Source organism: Capra hircus, chromosome 9 (assembly GCF_001704415.2).
Source record: "Capra hircus breed San Clemente chromosome 9, ASM170441v1, whole genome shotgun sequence".
Lineage (NCBI taxonomy): Eukaryota > Metazoa > Chordata > Mammalia > Artiodactyla > Bovidae > Capra > Capra hircus.
In genome coordinates, this window is record NC_030816.1 from 76209774 (window position 1) to 76224646 (window position 14873).

At 39.4% G+C, this 14873-nt stretch overlaps 1 protein-coding gene across 6 annotated transcripts in view; it reads left to right on the top strand.

Annotated features, from left to right (window-relative positions):
• Positions 1 to 14873, top strand: part of ESR1 (estrogen receptor 1) — a 399407-nt gene that overhangs the window by 228671 nt on the left and 155863 nt on the right. The window lies entirely within an intron of this gene.

Here is a 14873-nt window from a genome sequence, read left to right on the forward strand (position 1 = left end):
ATCGGCATGAGACAGAGGAGACCTATAGGGGAGGTGGGGAGACAAATTGTTTCTTTTTACAAGTTGAAGAAGGAAAACTGCAGGTCTGAGTAGCAGCCCTGCTAAGAAATGGGAGAAAAGCAAAGAGCTTCACAGGCTAAACCTTGGTGTCTTATTTATTCCTCTTGGCTACAGAATGCCTGCCAGCAGGAGACTCATCACTAAGATATTACAGGGAAATGAAGCCAGGCAAGAAAAATATGTATTGCTTTTCTCCTCACCCCATAAATTTTGTTATTAATAAATCAGATTCTTATAGAACAGCCTGCCACGTCTGTCTCTCTAGAAACAATGTTTTATTAGCTGCATTTTTATTAAAATACACAGTAGTTTTATGGGTGAACATTATACTTTTAAGTCAAAACGGATGTCATCAAGAACACGTGATTGGGACTTGCTTCATACACTTGGTTTTGTGGCTGGGGTAAGGCAGCATGATTTGACATGCAGCGAAAGATATGGCAACCTTGATTGATTTCCCTTTCTTGGCACTCCCTACCTAGACCTTTGGGAAAATCCCCAAACAGTGCAATTCCTATATGAGGGCTACCTCTCTGGTTGCTTCAGAGTCCAAAAGGGACATTTTGAAACCAATTCTACAGCACGTCAGAGCAGGAAAAATGCAATCCATTTTTAAGTTCAATTTCATCAAAGTAAATTTGATAAGTTGTCAAGTATTGTCAAAGCCAGTTATGGTTTTCCAAGATGATTTGGTGAAGAGGAAGACATACTCTCTCCCCACTTGCTTTGCAGGAGGATTCCTTGTAAAAACAATAGCATGTATGGGTTTTGTTTTCCAGATTGTAAATGTAAATACATGGTAATTGCAGGGGGGAATCACTGGGTACTTCTGCAGTTGGTGTTTGTGAAGTGCTTTTCAGGCAGACAGCTCCAGCTCAACAGGGCAGAAACGTGTGTTGTTGTAAACTTCTGGGCACACGCTCTGCAATGGAGCAGGCATGACCAGGCAGGGCTGACAGCATATTAATTAAGTTTTCTTCCATCGTAGAGCTGCAGCTGCTCCCTTCCATCATTGCTAAGTCCTTACTGTCATAGCAGAGAAGAAGCTCGCTCTATGGGATCTGGGAAGAAGGGTGAAGACAGGGATGGGGTAGCATGATTAACCACCATGGTGGGCTCTGATTACTCTTATGCAAATGAAATAATTAGAACAGGTACAAGTGGAGTCCTAGTTTAGAAGGAAAGGCGGGGGTGGGATATGCTCTTTGCACCCACAGGAGGAAACACTGCTCATCTGTACACAGGTGTAATCATCAAGGACAATTGACTCACAATAGTTAATCACCCCAAAGGAGCCTACTGTTAGTAGAACTTGCCAGTTTATTTGAATTTGGGTGCTGGCAGACAGTGCCATGGGATACTGTGATTCCTCCTGAGTACTGCAGTTTGTTGAGAAGTTGATAGGCCCCTGGTCTGGAAGAGAAGAACAAAATGAGTTGGTGCACAGCACTTGGGACAATTGCTGTTAACTGTGGTGGTGACGGTAGTATGGTGGAAAAGTTGGAATTCACTACTTTCAAGGAAAACTGAACTAATTATCCAGTCTTGTCTGAGTCATGTACATAAACCTCTCTCCACTACTAACAGAGTTATCCCAAAGTTATATAAGATAATGAAAAAAAAAAAACAATGTGGGAAGGAGACAAGTCATGAGCTTAGACTGATCCCTACTTACTTCTTTTATTTAGCAATTTATTTGAGACTTTTGTTACTTAAATTGATTATAGAAAGTAAGTTGCCTTACTAGAAAGAGCTATTTTAAAGACTGCTATAATAAAATTGCAACAACTGATGATGGCCAAGATGCTTTAACATATCAAACTTGTGCTTTTAACATATTCAATGTGATTCTAGGTCATGCCAAGACTCATTTATGTATTCCACCAACACGTCTATTGAAGCCTAGTAGATAATTATGTCTAATGGTAATCAAGACAGACACAGTCTCTGCCTTCATATGGTTTGTAATTCAGTCATCTTTGCTACTTTGTTGTGATGGTTATATGTCTTTAACAGGAGACTCTAAAAATTTTAACTTGTGCTAACACTGAACATAACTAACTCACTCCCTCTCATGTCTCTCTCTTTCTCTCTCTCTCTATATATATACATACACACATACATATATATATATACACACATATATTTATATATATATATAAAGTGAAAGTGTAGTGGCTCAGTTGTGTCCGATTCTCTGCGACCTCATGGACTATAGCCTGCCAGGCTCCTCTGTCCGTGGAATTCTCCAGGCAAGAATACTGGAGTGGGTTGCCCTTCCCTTCTCCAGGGCATCTTCCTAACCCAAGGATTGATTCTGGGCCTCCTGCATTGCAGGCAGACTGTTTACCATCTGAGCCACCTGGGAAAGCCCTATGTATATTTTAGAAACAGATAAAAAACTACAACAGTGTTAAATTTATGTGCCCAATTACAAAGCTTATTCTGCATCCTGAAAACTTTTTAAGCAGCAAAGATATAATCTTTGTAGGCCAGTGTATCTGACAGCCTTAAAATTTCCTATTGATCAACTCCATGGTCTTCTCCATACACAATGCTCTCATGAGTGTAGAATTATACTTTGACTCAAGCTCTTGGGTAAGATGACACAGCTGTCCTCCTTCAACATAGCAATCTGGATGGCAGCGACTAGTTATTCCAGACAATCAAGGGGAAGTATAAAATTAAATTTCATATGATATAAAAACTGTTCCTGCTCAGGGTTTTGCATTTGACTTTTAAAAACTAAACTTTTCACTTTAGATCAGTTTTAAATTTACAGAATGACTGCAGAGATGGCAAAGGGAGTGCTCAGAGGCTCCACACTGAGTTTCCTCTTTGATTAAGGTCTTGTGTTATTGTATAGTACTTTTATCACCATGAATGAAACAATATTGATATTTTATCATTAACTGAAGTCTGTAATTATTCAGATTTCCTAAGTTATTACCTAATACTTTTCATCTGTTCTGGGATCCCATCAAGATATATTGTATTTAGTATTCATGCTTTCTTAGGCTGTCCTTGGTTGTGACAGTTTCTGAGACTTTGTTTTTGGTTACCCTGCCCGTTTTGAGGATCACTAGTCAGATATTTTGTGGAATATCTCTCAATTTGGATTTGTCTGATGTTTTTCTCATGGTTAGACTGGGGTTAATGAGTTTTGGGGAGGGAGACCACAGATGTAAAATGCCACCGCCATCACATCATTTCAAGGGCACACACCATCAGTACGGGTTATCGCGGTCAATGTTGACAGTGATCATCTGCCTTGAGGCAGGATTTGTCGGGTTTTTATACTGTAAGATTATTATTTTCTTCACCTTTTCCATACATTTTACTCTGGAAGAAAGTCCTTATCTGCAGCTCATACTTAAAGAATGTGAGTTATGCTTTAAAGATATAACTTAAAAAGAGAGTGCTAACATTAATGGAGTCACCTATTCTTCATTAATGTGTTTATTCAATCATGTATTTACGTTAGTGTAGATTCATGGATGTTTATGTTTTGGGGTGTCATCCAACTCATTTATTTTGCTTCTCACATTGTTCCAGCCTTGGTACTGGGAAGTTTATGAGTTAAAAAAAGAAGTATTCTTTTGACATATACATCATTATGCAATTTTTTTTTTTTTGAGCAAGTTCTTCCTTTTCTGTCACTACAGCATGGTTCAGATTCATTTTGTCTATTTCCTGCTCCAGAGCTAGAATAAGCCATTTTTCCATGGAGACATGGTTCTCTTATTCGGAACCAAGATCTGGGCAATAGATGTACTTGCTGTTCAGTTCAGTTCAGTCGCTCAGTCGTGTCCGACTCTTTGCGACCCCATGAATCGCAGCACGCCAGGCCTCCCTCTCCATCACCAACTCCCGGAGTTCACTCAGACTCACGTCCATCGAGTCCGTGATGCCATCCAGCCATCTCATCCTCTGTCGTCCCCTTCTCCTCCTGCCCCCAATCCCTCCCAGCATCAAGGTCTTTTCCAATGAGTCAACTCTTCACATGAGGTGGAAGTACTGGAGTTTCAGCTTTAGCATCATTCCTTCCAAAGAAATCCCAGGGCTGATCTCCTTCAGAATGGACTGGTTGGATCTCCTTGCAGTCCAAGGGACTCTCAAGAGTCTTCTCCAACACCACACTTCAAAAGCATCAATTCTTCAGCTTGCTTGCTGTTCCTGGGAATATTGTTATTTCTAGAGCCTCTAAGCTGACAGTGTATGGAGATATATGTTGTTATACTACCCCATGTGTATACACCTATTTATAAATATTTTATTTATGTTTTTTATACAGCTTGACATCTGTATCTATTAAGTTTACCATTGATTACACACTGATGCCTCCAACTCTAGTCAATTGAAGCATGAATCATTCTAAACTTCTCTTACCTTCCATTTCTTACTCCAACAGTGTGAAACCTGGCTCTCACCATGTGCCATTCATTTACTTCATTAATTCCAATATGTCTAATAGTGGTTTCACAGTTGTTATAACATTTAAAGGTAAAAGGAGCTACACATAAACTCCATACTCTAGTTGGTAAAGGTATAACAATTAAGGAACTTTTTATGGCCCAGAATATGGTCTGCCCTGGTGAATATGCCACTGGAGCTTGAGAATAATGTGTATTCATTTGTTATTTGGTGGAGTCTTCTATAAATATCTATTAGATCAAGTTGATTGATAGTATTTTTGAGGTCAATTCCATTCATATCGATTTTCTGCTTACTTAACCAGTTATTAAGTAACATCATTACCGTAATGATGTTTCCAACTGTAGCAGTAGATTTATCTACTTTGCTTTTCAGCTCTAACCTCATTGCCTCCCTAAAGAAGTATCTTAAAAAATGGATATGATATATGAAACATATCATATATGTTTTAAACCTTAGATATCAGGCAGTGTGGGGCAGTGTTTCATGAGAAAGGGAAATAAATGAGATGAGTCCTGCTGCTGCTGCTCCAGCTTCCTACCTAGAAAGAAATTCAAAGCCATAGCCAGGGAGGGGGAACTCAGGTGTAATCAAACACAGAAATTAAAACATGATGCTTATCCAATGAATGACAAAGGAAAGAAAAGCTATAAGAAGGAAGGAGCTAGAGCCAGTAGGCTGGGGTGGGGTCCAAGATTGACTATGGAGGAAAGGAGCTTTTACTTGGGATTTGGTGGCCAATGTAAAGAGGAGTAGAAATTGCTCATGGTGGTGATATTGGAAAGTATTATAAAAGTGGCACGGCCCAACCCTATTTCATTAAAAAAAAAATAAAAGTTTGTGGAGGGGATTTGTAAAGAGAGCTTGGAAAAGCACTTTAGAATTATTTGTGGAAATACATGAGTCAGTGTAATGTTTGGTTTTATTCCATAGGTTAGTGGCTTTTTAAATTTAAATGCAACCAGTAAACTCTTTTAAAAATAAGTTATTTCTCTTTTATATATATATACACACACACACATACATACATGTATATAAGCAGCTGCTTTAGACACATGGGGGGAATGGGACACCAGAAGCCCAACCACACTCCTCTGATACCTGCTTAGAATTGCCAAGAGTTTTCAGAGAACAGTTAAACCACTCTTGAGGTTTTGAGAGCTTTCGATGGACAATAAGAGGATATAGTATGTGCATAAGGGAGATTAATTAACTGACAGTTCATTTGATTGGAAGGGAGATTGAAGGTAGGCAAGGAGACAGTTTAGAAGCTGCAGCATCAATTCAGGCAAAAAGGGAGAAAGGTGTGAGCTAGGGTGGTGGCAGTGAAGACAGAGAGAAGGGGAGTAACAGAAGTCACCGTCCAGCTCAGACAGTCAATGGAGGCAAAGTGGGCTGCTCCCATTGTTGGCATGCATCTTTGTAAGTCCCACAGTTGAGCAGTGGGAACCAAGGGAGTGCCTGGGCATTGGTCTCTTCTGATATCTCTCCCTATTGTTAGATATGTGAGGAAATACAGGTAGGGGTGATATGCTGGATACTAAAAGAGGAAGAGAAAGAGCATTAAGTAGCTTTAAATGAACTAGGTACTCCATAGCCTCTATGTGTATCATCTTTTTGCCTTTTCATACTGTTCATGGGAGTTGGTGATTGACAGGGAAGCCTGGTCTGTTGCAGTCCATGGGATCGCAAAGAGTCGGACATGACTAAGTGACTGAACTGAGCTGAAGTGTATCATTGATCGTGATATATCAATGATACACTTAGAGGCTATGATAATAATAATCTGTAATTGCATAATTCACCTGGGTTGAAATCTCTATGATGCCCTTGGTATGACTTTGGGGCATGAAAGTTACTGTAAATGTCTTTCTTCTGTTAAGTGGGGACTCTAACAGTGCCTACTTTACAGGCTTCATTTCTGGTATTTGAAAGGAAAGCATTCAAATTGATGCAGGGGAGTTTCTCTGGCTGAAGTTTCATTAGTTATTATCATTTTTTAATTCTTAACTAATCACCACTTCTGTTTTCTTCAACATGTTGAGTTAGAAAGCTTTTAGCGTGTTTCTCCGTCTGGCTTTTTAATACCTCATAAATAATGTGGAATTATTGAGAAACAAAAGAAAGGTGATTATGCAAATGCTTGAAATATTTAATAATACATTAAAGTAGTCTTGGGAAATGGGAGAAATAGCTTTATTGAAGTTATAGTAGCTTTTTGTAGAGGCAGAAGGTATTAAGGAGAAAAAGAGATCATTTCAGGAAAAGAAAATTTAAAAAGCAGAATGCATTAGAAGCAAATGACCTAATAAATTCAATTAAGTAATGAATATTCAGATAGCTTTCATTTTTCTAAGATATAATGGCCAAGCCAAAGAGTTTAAAGAATGAGAGAAAAAGGATGATTGAGTAAACTCTAAAATATTAGAAGTAAGCCTTTCAAAACTCCTAGTTGGACACATTAGGGCAGACATTTTTATTTTAGGGCCAGGGTGTAATTGTTTAAGCAGTGAATATGTCTTCAGACACTTTCTCCCTGCCAGACTTCACCCTTATACTGCCTAACCATGAACTTCCCCAAGCCTAGGCAGTCTTAAATTCCTTAGGGATCTTAGAGAGTGCCCTGGGCATCATCTCTCTCCCTTTCATTTTCATTCCAATGATCTGTGATTGTTAGTTTAATAAATTCTCTTCAGTTAATGCTTCCTTGTGGATTAGAATCACTCAAATTCACATTAAGTACTGCTAAGTGAAAGTCTTATACTTGACTTCGAAATCCTTAACAAAAGTGCAACAAAGATATTAAAGAAAGGCTTAACCCAAGGGCATGCAATTCAAAGTGGTGGCATTTCATATGTATAATGGGCTTGCTGGATGAGAGAGTTTGTATCTCAAGCCTTAAGGTAATCCTTGAATTTTGCAAGTTAAAATTTTTTTTAAAGGAATGTAAAGAAATTTTCTGTGATATAACTCTTGTCTAATCAATGACACAACTTGAGATCTAATAATGTTTGTCCACTAGCAAATCTGTTACGTGACATCTGTATTGCACTGCTAAATATTTTGCTCAGTCATTCTGGGAAATGACATTTTGGGGTGCTGAATACATCTGCTTATATGTTGCTACAAGCCAAAGTGCTGTCTGTTACAAATAAACATCTCAACTATTAAGGAGTTTGTTTAATATTTGCATGATCTAAGCTAGTTGGGTTTTTTTTTCTCTCTGCTTTATGAACATTTGTTAAAATACCAAAATGGTTGAAATAATTTAGACAAAGGAAAATGAGCTTAAGTAAAATACTTATTAATCTATGTTGTCTGGAAAAACCCTTGGTAGGGAACATAGAACGAGTTTTTTAACTTTATTTGGATTTCAGTTATGCGTGCCACTCATCTGCCCTGTCACTGTACTTAACTAGGAACTGGCTGTATATTCCATAGTGACACAGGTTGTAATTATTGGTTGTGATCTGCAGTTCTCATTTAACCTAGGTTAAAATAGAACTGGAAATGTGTCCATTTTTCACCTATTGCACTCAATTCCAGTTTGAAATTTTTTGAACTACTGTAAATATGCATTATTATCACTGGCAGGTCACAGCTAATATGACCATTACTGCTTCCAAGTAGATATGGTTGCTTTCCTCTTTAAGTTGTGCCCTGGGATCCTATCTTTGTAGTCAGGCACACAATATGTACAGCTTCCTAATTTTGCTCTGTTTGTACATCTTTAGAGCCTTTGGCATTTGAAAAATATAGAGCATCTAGGGGTAGATTTAAGAAAATATTTGTCAATGCTAACTGAATCTACCTTACCATATTTGACTCTTTGATAATTTTATAAATATTCAGCTCTCATTTCCACCTCTCCAGTTGTGTTTAATTGTTCTGCATTCCAAGTCTGTGGTCATTTTTGACTTGTGTTCAACAATGTGAATCAAAGATTTGAGACTCAAAGAAGTGTGGTGGTTCAGCTCACTGCTGTGATAGTGCTATACCTAAACCATCTGAAGAGTGTACTTCTAAATTTCTCCAAGAAAGGAAATTTCATGTATTGGCCCAAATGTAACATTGTCCCCTAAAGATACCTTCTTTGTCTCCTATTCTTAGCTTCACTTCCTCGCTTCCATTGTGTTTTGGGCAGTTCATTCATTCATTCCACAAATAACAGAACTTTTCATTCATGTCTTTCTCCCTCCAAGCCAAAAACTTCATGGAGGATAACATAATTTGTCTTTGTTTAGCATCGCATCATCTGTGAATATACATTGTTCAGTTCGGTTCAGTTCAGTTCAGTCACTAGTCGTGTCCAACTCTGCGACCCCATGAATCGTAGCACACCAGGCCTCCCTGTCCATCACCAACTCCCGGAGTTCACTCAAACTCATGTCCATCAAGTTGGAGATGCCATCCAGCCATCTCATCCACTGTCATCCCCTTCTCCTCCTGCCCCCAATCCCTCCCAGCATCAGAGTCTTTTCCAATGAGTCAACTCTTCGCATGAGGTGGCAAAAGTACTGGAGTTTCAGCTTTAGCATCGTTCCTTCCAAAGAACACCCAGGACTGATCTCCTTCAGAATGGACTGGTTGGATCTCCTTGCAGTCCAAGGGACTCTCAGGAGTCTTCTCCAACACCATGGTTCAAAAGCATCAATTCTTCAGCGCTCAGCTTTCTTCACAGTCCAAGTCTCACATCCATACATGACCACAGGAAAAACCATAGCCTTGACTAGATGGACCTTTGAATGACTCTGCTTTTGAATATACTATCTAGGTTGGTCATAACTTTTCTTCCAAGGAGTAAGCGTCTTTTAATTTCATGGCTGCAATCACCATCTGCAGTGATTTTGGAGCCCCCCAAAATAGTCTGACACTGTTTCCACTGTTTCCCCATCTATATTTCCCATGAAGTGATGGGGCCAGATGCCATGATCTTCGTTTTCTGAATGTTGAGCTTTAAGCCAACTTTTTCACTCTCCACTTTCACTTTCATCAAGAGGCTTTTTAATTCCTCTTCACTTTCTGCCATAAGGGTGGTATCATCTGCATATCTGAGGTGATCGATATTTCTCCTGGCAATCTTTATTCCAGCTTGCACTTCTTCCAGCCCAGCGTTTCTCATGATGTACTCTGCATAGAAGTTAAATAAGCAGGTTGACAATCTACAGCCTTGACGTACTCCTTTTCCTATTTGAAACCAGTCTGTTGTTCCATGTCCAGTTCTAACTGTTGCTTCCTGGCCTGCATATAGGTTTCTCAAGAGGCAGGTCAGGTGGTCTGGTATTCCCATCTCTTTCAGAATTTTCCATAGTTTATTGTGATCCACACAGTCAAAGGCTTTGGTACAGTCAATAAAGCAGAAATAGATGTTTTTGTAGAGCTTTCTTGCTTTTTTGATGATCCAGTGGATGTTGACAATTGATCTCTGGTTCCTCTGCCTTTTCTAAAACCAGCTTGAACATCTGGAAGTTCACAGTTCATGTATTGCTGAAGTCTGGCTTGGAGAATTTTGAGCATGACTTTACTAGTGTGTGAGATGAGTGCAATTGTGCGATAGTTTGAGCATTCTTTGGCATTGTCTTTCTTTGGGATTGGAATGAAAACTGACCTTTTCCAGTCCTGTGGCCACTGCTCAGTTTTCCCAATTTGCTGGCATATTGAACAAATGTTCACAAAATGAATATTTTGATAAGCAGTTTTTAATAACTGTCACTTTTAGAACCTGAATTGAGTTTAAAATTATTCTAGAAAACAGATTTGTCTGTAGTATGACTGCTGGGACCTTTTAAAGTGGGGACAATACTGTGTTTTGTTTTGCTTAATTTACCTTGTGTCTACTGGTCTTTATCTTGGAAATATTTTAAAATGAAGATAAATTGCAATGATAACAGAAAGCATCAACTTCATTTTTAAAAAGTAAAATGCGTGTGTCTAGTCATAACTTGATTACTTAGGTAACTTTGTTTTGTTTTAGGGTGAACAAAATCACCTTTAATTATTTCTTCTTTGTTCAGATCACTTGCCTTTATCTTTCCATGTAGATCTGATATTAAAAGATTATATTGTTTACATCTGTTTACATTCTCTCTCTCTTTCTAAAATTATAGAGAGGGAGTCAAAGAGTATTTGAGTTATACACATATACTGCCTAATATTGAGGAACAAAGCATTTTTTTCACCCTAGTTGCCACCCAAAGTAGGTAAATTACAATCAGCATCATCCTCTCAAAAGTCTGACCTCAAAATTTCTGAGAAATATGAATCCCTAGGAATTCTTTGCTTTTGATCTTCCTTTCCTGTTTTTCATCCAAGGCCACTGGTCTTACATTCTAACAGGGAGATCATGGAGTCCTACACTCTCAGGAGAAAAAGTACATTGAAAGTCACCTAGTACAAATACTGGGTAACTGAATGCCTTTGGTAACACCCCTGTAAAGTCTTTGTCTAGCCTTTCTTGGAAACCTCCAGTGACCCAGCACATCCTTCCCTGTGGTAGCAGATTTCATCTTTGTTGTCAGCGTTGAGTCTTTGTAGTGAGCTCTGGCTTCTCATGATTTCCACATATTTCTTCTATTTTACTCTTTGGATTCATAAAAAGCAAGTTGAACCCATCTCTCTTAGTCGGTTTCAGCTCAGTTCAGTTCAGTCACTGAGTCGTGTCCGACTCTGCGACCCCATGAATCGCAGCACGTCAGGCCTCCCTGTCCATCACCAACTCCTGGAGTTCACTCAGACTCACATCCATCGAGTCCGTGATGCCATCCAGCCATCTCATCCTCGGTCGTCGCCTTCTCCACCTACCCTCAATCCCTTCCAGCATCAAAGTCTTTTCCAATGAGTCAACTCTTCACATGAGGTGGTCCAAGTACTGGAGTTTCAGCTTTAGCATCATTTCTTCCAAAGAATTCCCAGGGCTGATCTCCTTCAGAATGGACTGGGTGGGTCTCCTTGCAGTCCAAGGGACTCTCAAGTGTCTTCTCCAACACCACAGTTCAAAAGCATCAATTCTTCAGCGCTCAGCTTTCTTCACAGTCCAAGTCTCACATCCATACATGACCACAGGAAAAACCATAGCCTTGACTAGACAGACCTTAGTTGGCAAAGTAATGTCTCTGCTTTTGAATATACTATCTAGGTTGGTCATAACTTTTCTTCCAAGGAGTAAGTGTCTTTTAATTTCATGGCTGCAGTCACCATCTGCAGTGATTTTGGAGCCCAAAAAAATAAAGTCTGACACTGTTTCCACTGTTTCCCCATCTATTTTCCATGAAGTGATGGGACCAGATGCCATGATCTTCGTTTTCTTAATGTCGAGCTTTAGGCCAACTTTTCCGCTCTCCTCTTTCACTTTCATCAAGAGGCTTTTTAGTTCCTCTTCACTTTCTGCCATAAGGGTGGTGTCATCTGCATATCTGAGGTGATTGATATTTCTCCTGACAATCTTGATTCTAGCTTGTGCTTCTTCCAGTCCAGCGTTTCTCATGATGTACTCTGCATATAAGTTAAATAAGCAGGTTGACAATCTACAGCCTTGACGTACTCCTTTTCCTATTTGAAACCAGTCTGTTGTTCCATGTCCAGTTCTAACTATTGCATCCTGACCTGCATACAGATTTCTGAAGAGGCAGGTCAGGTGGTCTGGTATTCCCATCTCTTTCAGAATTTTCCACAGTTTCTTGTGATCCACACAGTCAAAGGCTTTGGCATAGTCAATAAAGCCGAAATAGATGTTTTTCTGGAACTCTCTTGCTTTTTCCATGACCCAGCTGATGTTGGCAATTTGATCTCTGGTTCCTCTGCCTTTTCTAAAACCAGCTTGAACATCAGGAAGTTCACGGTTCACGTATTGCTGAAGCCTGGCTTGGAGAATTTTGAGCAGTACTTACTAGCGTGTGAGATGAGTGTAATTGTGTGGTAGTTTGAGCATTCTTTGGCATTGCCTTTCTTCGGGATTGGAATGAAAACACCTTTTCCAGTCCTGTGGCCACTGATGAGTTTTCCAAATTTGCTGGCATATTGAGTACAGCACTTTCACAGCATCATCTTTCAGGATTTGAAATAGCTCAACTGGAATTCCATCACTTCCAGTAGCTTTGTTCGTAGTGATGCTTTCTAAGGCCCACTTGACTTCACATTCCAAGATGTCTGGTTCTAGATGAGTGATCACACCATCGTGATTATCCGGGTCATGAAGATCCTTTTTGTACAGTTCTTCTGTGTATTCTTGCCATCTCTTTTTAATATCTTCTGCTTCTGTTAGGTCCATACCATTTCTGTCCTTTATCGAGCCCATCTTTTCATGAAATGTTCCCTTGATAGCTCTACTTTTCTTGAAGAGATCTCTAGTCTTTTCCATTCTGTTCTTTTCCTCTATTTCTTTGCATTGATTGCTGAAGAAGGCTTTCTTATCTCTTCTTGCGATTCTTTGGAACTCTGCATTCAGATGCTTATATCTTTCCTTTTCTCCTTGGCTTTTCACTTCTCTTCTTTTCACAGCTATTTGTAAGGCTTTCCCAGACAGCCATTTTGCTTTTTTGCATTTCTTTTCCACAGGTATGGTCTTGAGCCCTGTCTCCTGTACAATGTCACGAACCTCATTCCATAGTTCATCAGGCACTCTATCTATCAGATCTAGGCCCTTAAATCTATTTCTCACTTCCACTGTATAATCATAAGGGATTTGATATAGGTCATACCTGACTGGTCTAGCGGTTTTCCCTACTTTCTTCAATTTAAGTCTGAATTTGATAATAAGGAGTTCATGATCTGAGCCACAGTCAGCTCCTGGTCTGTTTAGGGTGCCAGAATAGAAATATCACAGACTTCATGGCTTAAGCAGCAGACATTTCTCACAGTTTTGGAGCTCGAGAAGTCCAAGCTTACCAGGAGATCTGGTGTCTGATGAGTGCCTGCTTTCTGGCTTGTAGACAGCTGTCTTCTCATACCCTTACAGAGTGGAGAGAGCAAGTTGGCACCCTGGCCTCTATATATAAGGGCACTAATCCCATTCGTAAAGGCTCTACCCTCATGATCTAATGACCTCCCAAAGGCTCATACCTTTGGGATAGTATTCAAGGTGTGAAAACCATCACACTGGGGATTAGATGTCAACATATGGATTTGGGGGTGGGGTGTGGGGGGGACACAGACATTCAGACCACAGTGCTATTTTATAAGGTAGAGCCCATGTTAAGGTGACACTCATGTTTCCTCTGTCTTTTTTTCTCTTTGGCTAACCGCTCTTAGTTCCTCAGTGGTTCTCCGTGTGACCTGATTTCACATCTCCTCCCCATCCTCGTTACTCTGAATGGGTTTGTTTTGCTTGTCTCTGCAGCATCCAGCACTGCGTGTGATAGTCCAGGTATGCTCTGATGAGCTGAGAGTAGGGTGTGTTTCGCTTCCTTAATTCAGATATTATACTCACATTAGCACATCTAATGATGAAAAGAATTGACCAAGGACAGCAACTGGCCAAATGCAATGATTACTCTCACTTGACCTGTTTTATTTCTTTTTTGTTTGGTTTGTTTAGTCACTAGGTAATGTCTGACTCTTTTGCAACCCCATGGACTGTAGCCCGCCAGGCTCCTCTGTCCATGGGATTTCCCAGGCAAGAATACTGGAGTGGGTTGCCATTTCCTTCACCAGGGGATCTTCCTGATCCAGAGATTGAACCTGTGTCTCCTGCATTGGCAGGTGGATTCTTTACTGCTGAGCCACCAGGGAAGCCCATTTTACTTGTAGATGTCCTTAAATTTGTCAACTGTGTGGGATACAATTTTGAAACTCTGATAACTGGGGAAAAAACACAAACTTCATTTAGAAGCTTGGATCTTGGATCATACTTAATAGAGAATGGTCTTGGACCAGTTCATGAATCTTTCTAAAGGAGCAGTTTTCTGGCATTTACCTTACAAGGTTATTGTGAGGACTAAATTAGTTGTAAAATGCATGTATGTAAAGTGTATTTAAAGTGTTTAAGCACATGGTGAGTGCTCAGTGTATGATAGTGATAATAATCTTTATGATTGTTACTCATTCCAGGAGTTCTGAGAAATGCTTATTTTGATACTGAACAAATAAGGAAGGGTCTGTGGCATCATTATATTTTTAATATCATGTAACATATCTAATCTAGATCTACAAGAATAAAAGCTATGCATAAAAACCCACCAGTGAACATTTGTCCAAACTCCCTGATAGAACAAAATAGCGCAAAATTCTGACATTAGTTATTCATTTGTTTTGGAATCAGAGGACAGGTGATCTGTTACAAAGAATTTTACTTCTCATGTCTTTAATATTAAAAATAATTGTATTAGATTTTTACCAAAATAATTATTTCGTTTATACAAATCTAAGAATTGTTGCTTTCTGTT